Here is a 14,973-nt window from a genome sequence, read left to right on the forward strand (position 1 = left end):
ACATTGGATCTTGCAATGCTCCTATGCAGTCATACTTCTCAACTCAAAGCTTCTGAACTCTCACATGTGTACCAAGTTGTACAGAGACTATAAAAATAATGAAAAGAAATCTTCAAAATGTCAGCAGTAGACATTTTAATTAGTGTATATTAAAATAAAACTAAGAATCCTGATACCTTCATAATTTGACTTCCTTTGAAGTTATAAATTATTAATAATGTCAGTCAAATGTCACAGTAAGATTCACCTCATTTATAAGATCTATTAGCCCAAGATTAATAAGTGATTTATATCAACTTTTCTTCTAAATAATCAAAGGGGAAAAATTATTTACCTCATGAAATCTAATGACACTGGAAATATGGGCTTTTGTTATAGTAAGCTATCCTATATGTAAGAAAAGGAGAAAACAACAATATATAATAATTTTTCCTGTTTCTGATAAAGTAACAGTGGAAACCTATAGAAATGGTTATCTGTGAAAGAGCAAAGGGTTAGTGGAGGGGAACCAGTGGGGAGCCAGATTCCTCAGTAAGTGAATACCTTTTTATTTTGTGTTCCTATTTCAACCATGGAAATATAGTATCTACCCAAAAATGAAAAAATAAAGAAAATAGCTCAAACTTGTCACAATGAAGTCAGAAATTAAAATTAACATGAATTCTAGAGAAATAATTGTTCAAAAGCAGGCTCTGTCAGTAGAAATATTTTTAATGCATGAGTTTTTGTGCAAACTTTCACTCTGGCATGCACTTACCAACTCTGAGACTTTACAGAGTTACTTCACATCTACAAGGCTCTACTGTCTCATTTTTAAAGAGTATAAAACTGTCTACCTGGTAAGGTTATTGCAAAGATTAAGTTAGACAACACACATGACATCTTCCAAATAGTATCTAGCCTTTGGTTTTATTGGAAATAATAATATTATTTCCAACAGAACAGTGCCTAGGCTACTGGAGTCCCATATGGATGAAATCCATTCATTCACTTATACATACGTTAATTCAGCAAATATCTGTTGAGAGCCTATCCTATCAGATACTGCGCCAGGAGCTTCAGACGCAGCAGAGAACAAAGAAGGTTCATGCCTTTTTGAAGTTTGTATCATTTATGTGGCATTGATGAGGGAGATAAACAAATCCCAGCAAACATAATACTGATAAGTATGGAAATACCGAAGTGTGTTAGTGAGACAGTTATGGAAAAATTAAGTAGAACAGGGAAAAGAGATTGTGCTGGTTTGGAGTGGGGGAAAAGTCAAATAGATTAGAATATTAAATGGTGTGGTCAGGTTGGACCTTATTAAAAAGAAGAGTAAATAAGATAAAAATCATCCTGTTTATACCCTGATTGCTTCAGTTTTAAAAATTATTAAATTACATAGGCTTTAAAATAACTCATAAAGTTGTTTTTCATTATATAGTCAGAGATTAAGCTATTCTTTCTTCTAGTCCTTAATCCCGACTCTCTCCTCCTTCCATGACACTTTCATCCAAATTTTCTGTAAAATCAAGGGCATCTTGTAAAATATATTCTCTCAAACTTTCTTCCTAGTACAAAGATAAGAGAGATAATATTGTCTTACTAAGATTTGCATTTGCCTTTTGCTGAGTGTTACCATTTTACTTAGATTTGGATAGATCCAGAATTCAAGCAAGGCTATTTTAGTAGAATTGACAGAAAGTAAAACGTATTTAAAACTCAGCCTTCTGTCATGAATAGTTGTCCTAATTCTGGGTTATTTTATTAGAAAATCAAGGCCACATTAGTAAATATATTTATGTAATATGGAAAGGGCCTCATCAAATTATATGCCTAGATAAGTATGCATACTTAACAAATATCAAAGATGAAAATAAAATCCAACTGATGAAAATAATTACTTATTAAAAGGGTTCATTACCTCATGTGAAGCATTCTTTAATGTCACTTCTTGCCAGCAGATGCAAAAGGAAAGCAGACCTGTATACAGGTATAATTATGATAATGTGATTTTAATACATACATCAAACCAGTCAAAGGTTGTCTCTTTAAAGTGTGCCTCAAAGTCCCTAGTGGTCTAGTGGTTAAGAATCTGCCTGCCAATGTAGCAGACACTTCAGTCCCTGGTCCAAGAAGGTCCCACATGCTGCAGGACTACAACTACTGAGCCGGAGTGCCGCAGCTACTGAAGCCCACAAGCCCTAGAGCCCATGCCATGCAACAGGAGAGTAGCTTCTGCTTGCCAGAACCGGAGAAAGTCTGTGTTCAGCAACAAAGATCCAGCACAGCCAAAAATAAATGCTTTTTTTTCAAGTGTGCTTTATCTGGAAAATTGTTGTTCTTTGGACTGGACGATCACAGTCTACCATTATTTGTAATATCATTTGATTTCCACATCTAATGATTGACGGGAAAAGCAAGATTTTTCTGAAATATTCCTTAGAAACATTCTTATTGGATGCTGAATGCTCCAAATTCCATATTTGCATATATTGTGCACATTCCTACATAATTTCTATATATTTTAAAAGATATACACCTTACATTTAAAGGTGTTTGTTGACAACTTAAAACAATATTTTCTTGTTCAATGTACTTCATTAGACCTTTGCAGGTGAGATCAGGTCAGGAAAATGGCATAACTTAATGTTTCTTCTATTTTTGAAATTATAACTAACTGAGTTCCAGTGATATAGATTCTTCTATATTCTCTCGATAATAACCTTTTAGGAACAGTAAAACTGCAGTTTTCTCTTATAAACAATTTAGTTACTACTAAAAACTGATGGCAGTTAGTAGATAAACATTTATTGACTGCATACTACGGGCATCAGTAGATAGAATCTCAAAGATTTAAGATTAAGAATGAGCAAAACTATAACAACTACCAAGCATGAAAAACCAGAATATGTGCTGAAATAACTGCATTCTACTATCATTTGAAACCTTACACTGAACAATATTGATGCTTCTAGAGCAGTCCTATTATTTAGGACATATGACAGAATCAGAATATCCTTACAATATGTACCAGAATACATCTGATAAAGTTTGAAAATAAGCACAGAAAGTCCATGACTGCATCTATTTTCAGATGGAAAAACCTTCCATCTGAACATTCTAAGATACAGAACAAATTATTCAAGAACTGATTGTGTGCTTAAATATTCTCTAATTAGCAAAGACACAGGGGGATAATTGTCTGGGTAAGTGATGATCATACCAGTGAGGCTGAGGCTGTGGAGGCAGTGTCAACTTTTTAAGTTGAAGGTCATTTATCCATAGCCCAGGGTTGTTCATTCATATTTGTCCCTGGTAGAGCTTCTCTTTGTCTGGATGGGAGTTTCATCTCTCTTTCACAGCCAGTAAGTTTGGGAAAACCTGCCGTGTTCAGGATAAAAACACTCATTTCACTTAAATCAGGTTGTTTTCCTTCAGAATGGTCATTGATGAGTTTCTGCCAACCCTATTCATTTATTTCCCAAATGTTTATTTCTATTTTCCCAGTAATAAAAGCATGCTTATTATAGCAAATTTGGAAAATGTGGAAAAGTAGAGAGACACCAATTAAGTTCACCCATAATCTTTTCTCAGTGGAAACTGCTATTAACATTTTGGTGCCTTTCCATGAAATCATACTGAATACATAATTCTGAATCCTGAAATTTTCTCATAACATTTTTATGGTGATCTTCCCCCTAGTTTATTAAAAGTTTTCAACTACATTATTATTTTTTAAATTTTTATTTATTTTGGCCATACTGTGATGCACGTGGGATAATTCTCTGACCAGGGATTAAACCTATGCCCCTACAGTAGAAGTACATAGTCTTAACCACTGAACTTCTAGGGAAGTCCACAACTACATTATTTTTAAGACTGGCATAATATTCTATGGGATGGATAAGTCATGCTTTTTTTTTTTTAAAGAAACATCTCCTATTAATCTTTTTATATTTATATTCTTTTAAAATATTTTATAAAATACAAATATAAATGGCTTTTTATATTCTTTTTAAAACAGAAGTATCTCCTATTACTGGGTATTTAAGTTACTTCTAGACTTCTACTACTTCAAATAATTATACCATTAAAATCTTTATACAGAAATTGTCATCTAAATTTCTGACTACTTACAGACCATTTCTTTAGGAGGAATACTGTTAATGGTCATGAATTTTTTCCTTTCATGCATTTTTCTTCAGTAAATTTCTCTATTTTCCTATGCGGAAGTCACTGTACAAGATGCTACAGAGGATATGAATTAGATGAGCTGCCATAAAGGAACTTACAATTTAGAAAGGAAAATCAGACCAAGGTATCCCAGGTGGCGCTTATGGTAAAGAACCCGCTGCCTACCAATGCAGGAAACATAAGAGATGCAGGCTTGATCCCTGGGTGGGGAAGATCACCTGGAGGAGAGCATGGCCACCCACTCCAGTATTCTTGCCTGCAGAATCCCTAGACAGAGGAGCCTGGTGGGCTACAGTTCATAGGGTCGCAGAGAGTTGGACACAACTCAAGAGACTTAGCACGCACACATACATAAGAATAATATATCGTGGCAGGTGATACATTCCATGAATAAAGGTTTTGCTTTGTGCTTTGGAGACTCAAAAGCTAGGAGTCTGTTTTCACATGACAAGTTGAAAATCATTCACATGAAAATGTTTATTCCTTTTTAAAAAATTTTTTCAGATTGCTACTATTCTCATTAAAATGTTTATCATATATCTGTGTATACTTTAGAAAAACCCTCTATTGGAAGTACTGCATAAATACTATCAATGATTTCAAATTTATGCTTTATCTTGTTTTCATGGGAAACTTTAGGATGTCTTGAATACGGTTATTTTGTATTCTAATGATTCAGAGCTATGTGGGCTACTGCAAATGCTTACAGAGGTGTCAGCCTTGTAATAAAGTGATGGTGACATTGGAGAAAGATGTAAATTTATAATTGTAGATTGGCATCATGGACTTACATGTTTGTCACTTTCTGTTGACATTGCTATGGGATGTACAAAGGCAGAGCTTATAGTTTTTTATAATAGTTTGATCATTTTTCAAAATCAAATGAAACTTTTATGTAAGTTTCTTATGTCCATCTACATCAAAAGTCAACAAACTTTCTCTATAAAGGAGCAGGTAGTAAATATTTTCAACTTTGCTGTTTATCTGGTCTCTGTCCAAACTATACAATGCCATTGCTGTGGCGTAAAAGCAGGTATAAACTCTTGATTGGGTTTCAATGAAGCTTTATTTAAGAAATTAGTATTTTACATAATTCATATATATTATGGAATATTCTTCCTCTGACTTTTCTCTACCTATTTAAAAAATAGAAACAATTGTTAGAGAATTTCCCTGGCGGTCCAGTAGTTAAGACTTTGTGCTTCCACAATATGAGGTTTAGGTTCAATTCCTGGTGAGGGAACTAAGATCCTGCATGCTGGGCAGTGGGGTCAAAACAAAAGGAAAACAAGGCAAAAAAACCATTGTTAGGGCCATAGAAAAAACTGTGGGCTAGGTTTGGTCCACAGGTCAGTTTGCTGACCTCTTATCTAGATAATCTTACTCAAAAACAACAACAGATATGTATAAATCCTAAAATAAAACCTTTTCAAGTAAAAAATAATAAAATCATTAAGTGTAAGGCTTTGCAATGTTATAACTTCAAGCGCTTTTCTTTCTTTCTTTTTTGGATGCACTGTGAGGCATGTGGGCTCTTAGTTCCCAGACAGGGACCAAACCCATGATCCCCTGCACTGAAAGTGTGAAGTCTTAACCACAGGACCACTGGGAAGTCCCTCAAGTGCTTTTCTTAAAATTTGGATAAACTATTTTTCCTGTTATCGGTACAGAAATTCCTCTACATATGAATGCATTCCTTTCCCAGAACACATTCCTAAGTCCAATTTGTTTGTAAGTCCAAAAAATTATCCTAGGTACCCAACTGATACAATTGGTTGTATAGTACTGTACTGTACTAGGTTTATAATACTTCTCACACAAATAATACATAAAAAATAAACACCAAAAATTAACATTTAAAATCTTACAGTACAGTATCTTGAAAAGTACAGTAGTAGAGTACAGCAGCTGGCATACAAGGGCTGGCATCAAGTGAACAGGCAAGAAGAGTTACTGACTGGAGGAGGAAGAGGGGATGGGAGATGGTAGAGCTGAAGAATTTTTCGTCAGCAATAGGAAATGGAGGGCAGGTTGCAGTTCCTCTCATGCCTAATGTTGATGGCACAGGCTCTGGTTCCTCGCTGGATTCAGTTTTGTCTGCCCTCTTATAAAAATGATCCAGTGATGTCTGGGTAGTAGTTCTTTTTTTTTTTTCTCATCACAGATGATGTGGTAGCACAGAATTGCATTTGAACAATTGCCACAGCCTTTGTGTACCACTCTACATTCCAGTCTTGTGCCTCAATAACTAACAGTGCCTACTCAAATAAAGAAAATCCCCTTACCATTTTCTCATGAATCTCTTAGATTCTTCAGTTAATTCTTCTTCCTGTTGTCTCTCTTTATCCTTTCTCCGGGCCTCCAATTCCATCAGGTCTTCTATGGTACATGTCTTCATTAATAATTTCCTAAAGAGTTTCTTGAAATTCCTGGGCATCTCCCATATATGCACTTGCTGCCTCACCATTTACTTTTACGTTGTGAAGGTTGGCTCTAGCCTCGAACCTATAAACCAGTCATGCATGCGCTCATGCTAAATAGCTTCAGACGTGTCCGACTCTTGGCGACCCTATGGACTGTAGCCCACCAGGCCCCTCTGCCCATGGGATCCTCCTCCAGGGGATCTTCTGACTCAAGGATTATGAAACTAGTCATGGCTAGCATTAAAATTTGTGCCTTCTGATTCTTTGCCATGTTTCTTCAAGTCTTCATAAAGGTTTTTAGCTTTCCCTTGAATCAGGAATAAACTGAGTGGGACTTGACACCAATGCTGATCCTACATCCATACTCTGAGAAGTTACTCCATTTCCTCCATCATTTTTCCATGCTTGATATTATTATTGTTGACATCATTGGCACTGTTGACTTCACACATTCCATGCTTTTGTCCTTGTTCTTTAGAATTGTGCCGATGGTTGAATGATTCGTGTTGTAAGAATGAGCAGCCTCTACCATCTTTTCACCTTGCTCCCTTCAATTATTTTCACTTTTGTCTCCATTGTTATTGCTTGGTGCTTCTTATCAATACCAACTACATCACCACTGCTTTTACACTTGCTTCCAGACATTCAGGACTTGAAATAAAGTACTACTCTATTCCATACTGTACTATGCAGTAAAGTACACAAAAGCACAACTACTCGTAGAGAATGCACGCACATGACAATGTACGCCAGACAAATAATTGCGACTGGACATGCAAATGCACACTTGCATCTTTGAAAGTTCAAAAGCTGAATTTTGTATATATGCTTTTGGCTACAAGTAACCAAAAAACCTGACTGATAGTGGATTAACAACTAAGACAGTTTATCCTGTCACTTATTAAGGATTCAAGAGGTAGGAAGTTCCAGGGCTGATTCAGCAGCATATTAAACTTAGCAATGCCCAGGATTCTTTCCATCATCCTGATCTGCCACCCTCAACAGATTGGTATCATCTTCCCTCTGGGTCACCAGATGGCTACAGCAGTTCAGGACTCACTCTGTAGCTCTACAAAACCACATCTAAAATCAAGAGGAGTAGGGAGAAGGTAGATATGGAGTGAGTCCCTTTTAATAAGTTCTCTTATTGAGGAAGAAAATCCTTTCCAGAAATCCACAGCCTATTTCCACTCTAGACTCAGAACCATATCATATGCTCCTCCTAACTCAACACTTGGCAAAGAAAATTGCCTGACCCCATCCAGTTTTATATGAAGAAGTACAACAAGTCAGACCATATTGATATCAACATTTGAATGAAACTGGGTTTGGTTAACAAGGAAAAGTGGGAATGGCAGTTGAGTAAACAACAAAGAGTATTTGCCACATTCTTTTAATTTGTAATTAATTTTTGAAGTGATGTATTTAAGGTGTATAAAACCAAATAGAAAAAAAGAACACACATTATTGAATGAGACATACAGCTTTTATGACACTGTAATAAATTTTCTAACTTCTTTCTATCAGTTGAGTTCAGTTCAGAAGCTCAGTTGTGTCCAACTCTTTGCAACCTCATGGACTGCAGCATGCCAGGCTTCCCTGTCCATCACCAACATATGGAGCTTGCAAAAACTCATGTCCATCAAGTCGGTGATGCCATCCAACCATCTCATCTTCTGCCATCCCCTTCTCCTCCTGCCCACAATATTTCCCAGCATCAGGGTCTTTTTCAATGAGTCAGTTCTTCACATCAGGTGGCCAAAGTATTGGAGTTTCAGTTTCAACATCAGTCTTTCCAATGACTACTCAGGATTGATCTCCTTTAGGACTGACTGGTTGGATCTCCTTGCAGTCCAAGGGACCTTCAAGAGTCTTCTCCAACACCACAGTTCAAAAGCATCAATTTTTTGACACTCAGCTTCCTTTATAGTCCAACTCTCACATCCGTACATGACTACTGGAAAAATCATAGCTTTGACTAGATGGACCTTTGTCGGCAAAGTATTGTCTCTGATTTTTATTATACTGTCTAGGTTGGTCATAGTTTTTCTTCCAAGGAGCAAACGTCTTTTAATTTCATGGCTGCAGTCACCATCTGCAGTGATTTTGGAGCTCAAAAAAATAAAGTCTGTCACTGTTTCTATTGTTTCCCCATCTATTTGCCATGAAGTGATGGGACCAGATGCCATGATCTTAGTTTTCTGAATGTTGAGCCTTAAGCCAACTTTTTCACTCTCCTCTTGAATTTTCATCAAGAGGCTTTTTAGTTCTTCTTCGCTTTCTGCCATAAGGGTGGTGTCATCTGCATATCTGAGGTTATTGATATTTCTCCAGGCAATCTTGATTCCAGCTTATGCTTCCTTCAGCCTGGCATTTGGCTGATGTACTCTGCACATAAGTTAAATAAGCAGGGTGCTGGGACGACCCAGAGGGATGGGATGGGGAGGGAGGTGGGAGGGGGGGTTCAGGACGGGGAACACGTGTAAATCCATGGCTGATTCATGTCAATGTATGGCAAAAACCACTACAATATTGTAAAGTAATTAGCCTCCAACTTAAAAAAAAAAAAAAAAGGCAGGGTGACAATATACAGCCTTGACGTACTCCTCTCCTGATTTGGAACCAGTCTGTTGTTCCACGTCCAGTTCTAATTGTTGCTTCTTGACCTGCATACAGATTTCTCAGGAGTCAGGTAGGGTGGTCTGGTATTCCCATCTCTTGAAGAAATTTCCACAGTTTGTTGTGATCTACACAGTCAGAGACTTTGGCGTAGTCAATAAAGCAGATGGTTTTCTGGACTTTTGCTTTTTCAATGATCCAACAATATTGGCAAACTGATCTTTGATTCCTCTGTCTTTTCTAAATCCAGTTTGAACATCTGGAATTTCACAGTTCACATACCATTGAAGCCTGGCTTGGAGAATTTTGAGTATTACTTTGCTAGCGTATGAGAAGAATGAAATTGTGTGGTAGTTTGAACATTCTTTGGCATTGTGTTTCTTTGGAATTGGGATGAAAACTGACCTTTTCCAGCCCTGTGGCCCCTGCTGTATTCCAAATTTGCTGGCATATTGAGAGCAGCACTTTCACAGCATCATCTTTTAGGATTTGAAATAGCTCAACTGAAATTCCATCACCTCCACTAGCTTTGTTTGCAGTGATGATTCCTAAGGCTCAATCGATTTCACACTCCAGGATATCTGGCTCTAGGTGAGTGAGCACAACATCGTGGTTATCTGGGTATGAAGATCTTTTTTGTATAGTTGTTTGTGTATTGTTGCCACCTCTTCTTATCTTCTACTTCTCTTAGGTCTGTACCATTTCTGTCCTTTGTTGTGCCCATCCTTGCATGAAATGTTCCCTTGGTATCTCTAATTTTCTGGAGGAGCTCTCTAGTCTTTCCCATCCTATCAGCTCAGTTCAGTCACTCAGTCATGTCTGACTCTTTGCAACCCCATGGACTGCAGAATGCCAGGCTTCCCTGTCCATCACCAACTTCCACTCTATTGTTTTCCTGTATCTCTTTGCACTGATCACTGAGGAAGCCTTTCTTATCTCTCCTTGCTATTCTTTGGAACTCTGCATTCAAACGGGTATATCTTTCCTTTTCTCCTTTGCCTTTCACTTCTCTTCTTTTCACAGCTATTTGTAAGGCCCCCTCAGACAGTCATTTTGCCTTTTTGTATTTCTTTTGCTTGGGGATGGTCTTGATCACTGCCTCCTGTACAGTGTCACAAACCTCTGTCCATAGCTCTTCAGGCACTCTATCAGATCTAATCTCTTGGATCTATTTGTCCCTTCCACTGTATAATCAATCATAAGGTATTTGATTTAGGTCATAGCTGAATGGTAGAGTGGTTTCCCCTACTTTCTTCAATTTAAGTCTGAATTTGGCAATAAGGAGTTCATGATCTGAGCCACAGTCAGCTCCTGGTCTTGTTTTTGCTGACTGTATAGAACTTCTCCATCTTTGGCTGCAAAGAATATAATCAATCTGATTTCAGTATTGACCATCTGCTGATGTCCATGTGTAGAGTCTTCTCTTGTGTTGTTGGAAGAGGGTGTTTGCTATGACGAATGTGTTCCCTTGGCAAAACTATGATAGCCTTTGCCCTGCTTTATTTTGTACTCCAAGGCCAAACTTGCCTGTTACTCCAGGTATCTCTTGACTTCCTACTTCTGCATTCTAGTCCATTATAATGAAAAGGACATCTTTTTGGGGTGTTAGTTCTAGAAGGTCTTGTAGGTCCTCATAGAACCACTCAACTTCAGCTTATTCAGCATTACTGATTGGGGCATAGACTTGGATTACTGTGATATTGAATGGTTTGCCTTGGAAACAAATGGAGATAATTCTGTCATTTTTGAGACTGCATCCAAGTACTGCATTTTGGGCTTCCCTTGTGGCTCAGTTGGTAAAGAATCTGCCTTCAATACAGGAGACCTGGGTTTGATCCCTGGGTTGGGACAATCCCCTGGAGAAGGGAAAGGCTACCCACTTCTGTATCGAGCCTAGAGAATTCTATGGATTGTATAGTCCGTGGGGTCACAAAGAGTCCGACACAACTGAGAGACTTTGACTCACTCACTGCATTTCAGACTCTTTTGTTGACTATGAGGGCTACTCCATTTCTTCTGCTATCCCTTAGAAGGATAGTAAGGAGTATCCCTTACTTATTCTAAGGGATAGCAGAAGAAATGGAGTAGTAGACACAATGGTCATCTGAGTTAAATTCACCCATTTCAGTCCATTTTAGTTCACTGCTTCCTAAAATGTCGATGTTCATTTTTGCCATCTTCTGTTTGACCACTTCCAATTTACCTTGATTCATGGACCTAACATTCTAGGTTCCTATGCAATATTGTTCTTACAGCATCGGACTTTACTTCCATCACCAGTCACATTCAGAACTGGGTGTCGGTTTTGCTTTGACTTCCTTATATACTCCACCATTAAATTTGCTCTTTTCAATCCTGGACTGTTTCACCTCTTCTGGCAAAAAGTAAATAAAAATAAACAAGTATTCAATAAAGGAAATTTATTTAAATCAGGCAATATAGGAACATTTAGACAAATTCTACCAGAACTTTATTTTAATTCATAAAAGTACAAAAAGTGGTATTAATATTTATACACAAATATATGTATACCACATTTCATACATCTTAAGACACACTTTTTCTTTTTTTACTTTCTCACATTTCTGAAATTGTGTTTCATCTTTAAATCAATGGCATTGTTAGGGGAAGCACGCTGATTGAAACCACCCGCCCTGGCCAGGCACCATAGTAACTATTTGCATGAGTTGTTTTATGACAGCAGGTCCTCGTAAGGAACAGGGAACTAATAAGCCTCCACCAACCAGAAGAGTTCAGGAAAGGTCAAAAGGAGACACCCACCTGTCCGACCACCTCCCGGAATCCTTCTCTCTGGCATCCATCTTGGCTGAACAAGGTGACTCTGAGTCAGAATGATTGGCTAAGGACAACCTGGGAGACTAATCCCATCACCATAAAACCCAAGACTGCAAACCATGTGACAGAGCTGTTCTCCTGGGTTCCCTTACTCTCCTGCTCTCCACCCGGGTGCCCTTTCCCAATAAAATCTCTTGCTTTGTCAGCACATGTGTCTCCTCAGACAATTCATTTCCGAGTGGTAGACAAAAGCCCAGTTTCGGGCCCTGGAAGGGGTCCCCCTTCCTGCAACAAATGGTGACTCTGGTGGGACTCTTCTTCACTGAGACTGACATCCTGACCACTCAGGGTACTCAGGGGCCAGCTTGCCTGCCAATGGACCAGACCCAGCAGCCACAGCTGGGACACTTTTGTCCCTGGTCTCCTCCTGACGCGGACAACTGACCAGAGTGCCCCGACTGGTAAGGAACAAGAGACTTTATTGACCTCTCTCCCCTTCCCTCTCTCTTTCCTCTCCTTAACCCTTCCTATCCTTCCCCGTTTTTCTAGTCCCCCAGTCCTGGATGCAGGAATCTGGTTGAAGGGCCTCAGTCTGAGCTGAGTATTGGAGACTGATCACCTCCTCTTGGCAGAGAACTCGAATTATTTCTGGTAGGGCTGAGTTCCAGTCCTCCCTTCTCTGGAGGCCCAGAGTAAAGTCCCTTAATGCCTGGGTATCTGCAGGTGGCAGGAGACATCTGTAAGTCCACCCATTTTGCCCCCCTCTCCTACCTCCTCCCCCTTCTTCTTTCAACCTGGCTTCGTTTCCTCCCTTTGAAATCTTTGAAGTATTTAAGGGAGTGTCTGATGAGGACTGACAGGTTTATATGTGTGTGTTTTAACTCTGTGTTCTGTGTTGATTTTTGATGGCCATTTTGCTTTGTCTGGCCACCATTTGATTTAGACCTGCCACCATTTTGTTAGAACTTGATTTTCTTTCCCTGTGCCTTGAGACCAGGGCTCTCAGGAACACTTATCTAGACCATCTCTAACTCCTGAGACTGAGGGGAAAGGGGAAAAAGCCTTTAAAATTTTTATTTATCTCAACGTTTTTTTATAAACTAGTAAATTTTATATTGTAATATCTAATTCATGACTAAACTTAGAAAATGAAGCTAGATCTTGCACTCTACCTAAATATGTCTTGGTATGTCTTTGTCTCTGGGTAATATTTTTGAGGTTAATTTGTAAATGAGCTCTACTTAATTGGCTTAAAGAAAGGTAAGCACTTATAAATCAAATAATTCTAAATTAAACAATAAATTCCAAGTTCAGGTGAACTGGGAAATATTCAGTATTAAATACCTGATATTAATGTTTGTTTGTTGACCTAATATAGACATGTCTTAGAGTAATTAACATTAAGTAGAATATTTTCTTTGTACCTAGGTTTAATATAAGTTAAATATTATATCTGTTACAAGTTTGTCAACAAGGAAATTACCTCGAGTGAAGAAACTTCTAAAAAAAATGTAAATGAGATATGAGCTTTTATATAAACTCTATTAAGAATAATTATTCTTTAGGAATATCTGTCTAAAACAGTCTCTCCAGATTAGCACAACTTGAATTTCTAAGGGTTGTGTTAAGTGTTGGAAGTCTATTGAATAGTTAGGTCATTTCCAAATAAAATAAGATTTTGAAACATTTACTACTAAACACTAACTTCCTTTTACAGAGAAACTAAGGAGATTTCAGACTATAAACGAATAATGTTTGGTGCCATCCTAAAATGTTCTAAGAAAGCAAGGGTTTTAGAAATTATCACTGGTATTTATGCTCACCAATCTATAAAATGCTAATATAATAGTTCTTGGTTGCTAAAGGAAAATAAGTTTTAAAAAAAAAAGGTATGAAAAAATACTAAAAAAAAGTTATGCATGATAGGATTTTCTAAAATTGGATTACAACTAGTTAGATAAATGGATTTTGCTAGGAATGACGCCATAAGAACTGGTTAGAGCCAACTAGGTCCAAGATGGCAGAGCTGACTTTCACTAGACCTTGAGCCTTTGTATTTACACCCATTGTGACATATCAACAAGCTAAATGATACACCCAACATTGACTAAATCTGACCAAATGTTCTAAATGCTTTTAATTGATCTTTTCAATAAAACTTCCTAAATCAAATTTTTTTGAAGTTCCTTTGACCTCTAGCTAACTTTGGGGTGCTTCAGAGGACCCCTGAAACATCCCAAAGAGAGATATTAAAGTGTTTATTTGGTTGGTTAAATTACATGAAAAAGATTATCAAATGAGTAATAAATCCACTCATGTTATAATGTACAATAAAATTACTAATTACAGATATCCTAAAAAATTATATGGAGTTCTTAACATTTTGATATGTCCTGGTATTCTAATGAAAAACCTGATGACTTCACAAAAGTTAACAAATGACTGAATGAACCAGTGAATATGCTTATAACTTTTATGGTTTCTATTTGAAAAATTATAGGTTTGAATCTTGTGCTTTCCAGGAGTAAGGAAAACCTTCCTCTCAAACTAATTATGAAAATAATTTGGTAAAATTATATGTTATAAACAAAACAATTATATTTTCTCTCTGACACCTCTAGAAATTTGAAACTCTTAGGTTTCCAATAAATTTATCAAATGAGTTAGGAAGGTTACCTCACTAACAGGTACAAAAATCTCAAGGAATTTTTAAGACCTTCAAAAGGGAAGAATTCACCTAGATTTTTTAGGAAAAATCTGTGATAAACCTTTGGTGTGAGTTTCCCAGCTCTGTTTTATTTTAAAAGTTCAGTCTGAGATTCTATAAATGTTTCAGCAAAATAAAAAATCTATAATCAATTATGGTTATATAAATCATCAGACCAAAATTAGTGAGAACAGACCTATTTTGCAAACATGCTAGCCTTAATTTGGTATACCAAATATATCAAATACC

This window comes from Odocoileus virginianus, chromosome 23 (genome assembly GCF_023699985.2).
Source record: "Odocoileus virginianus isolate 20LAN1187 ecotype Illinois chromosome 23, Ovbor_1.2, whole genome shotgun sequence".
Classification (NCBI taxonomy): Eukaryota; Metazoa; Chordata; class Mammalia; order Artiodactyla; family Cervidae; genus Odocoileus; species Odocoileus virginianus.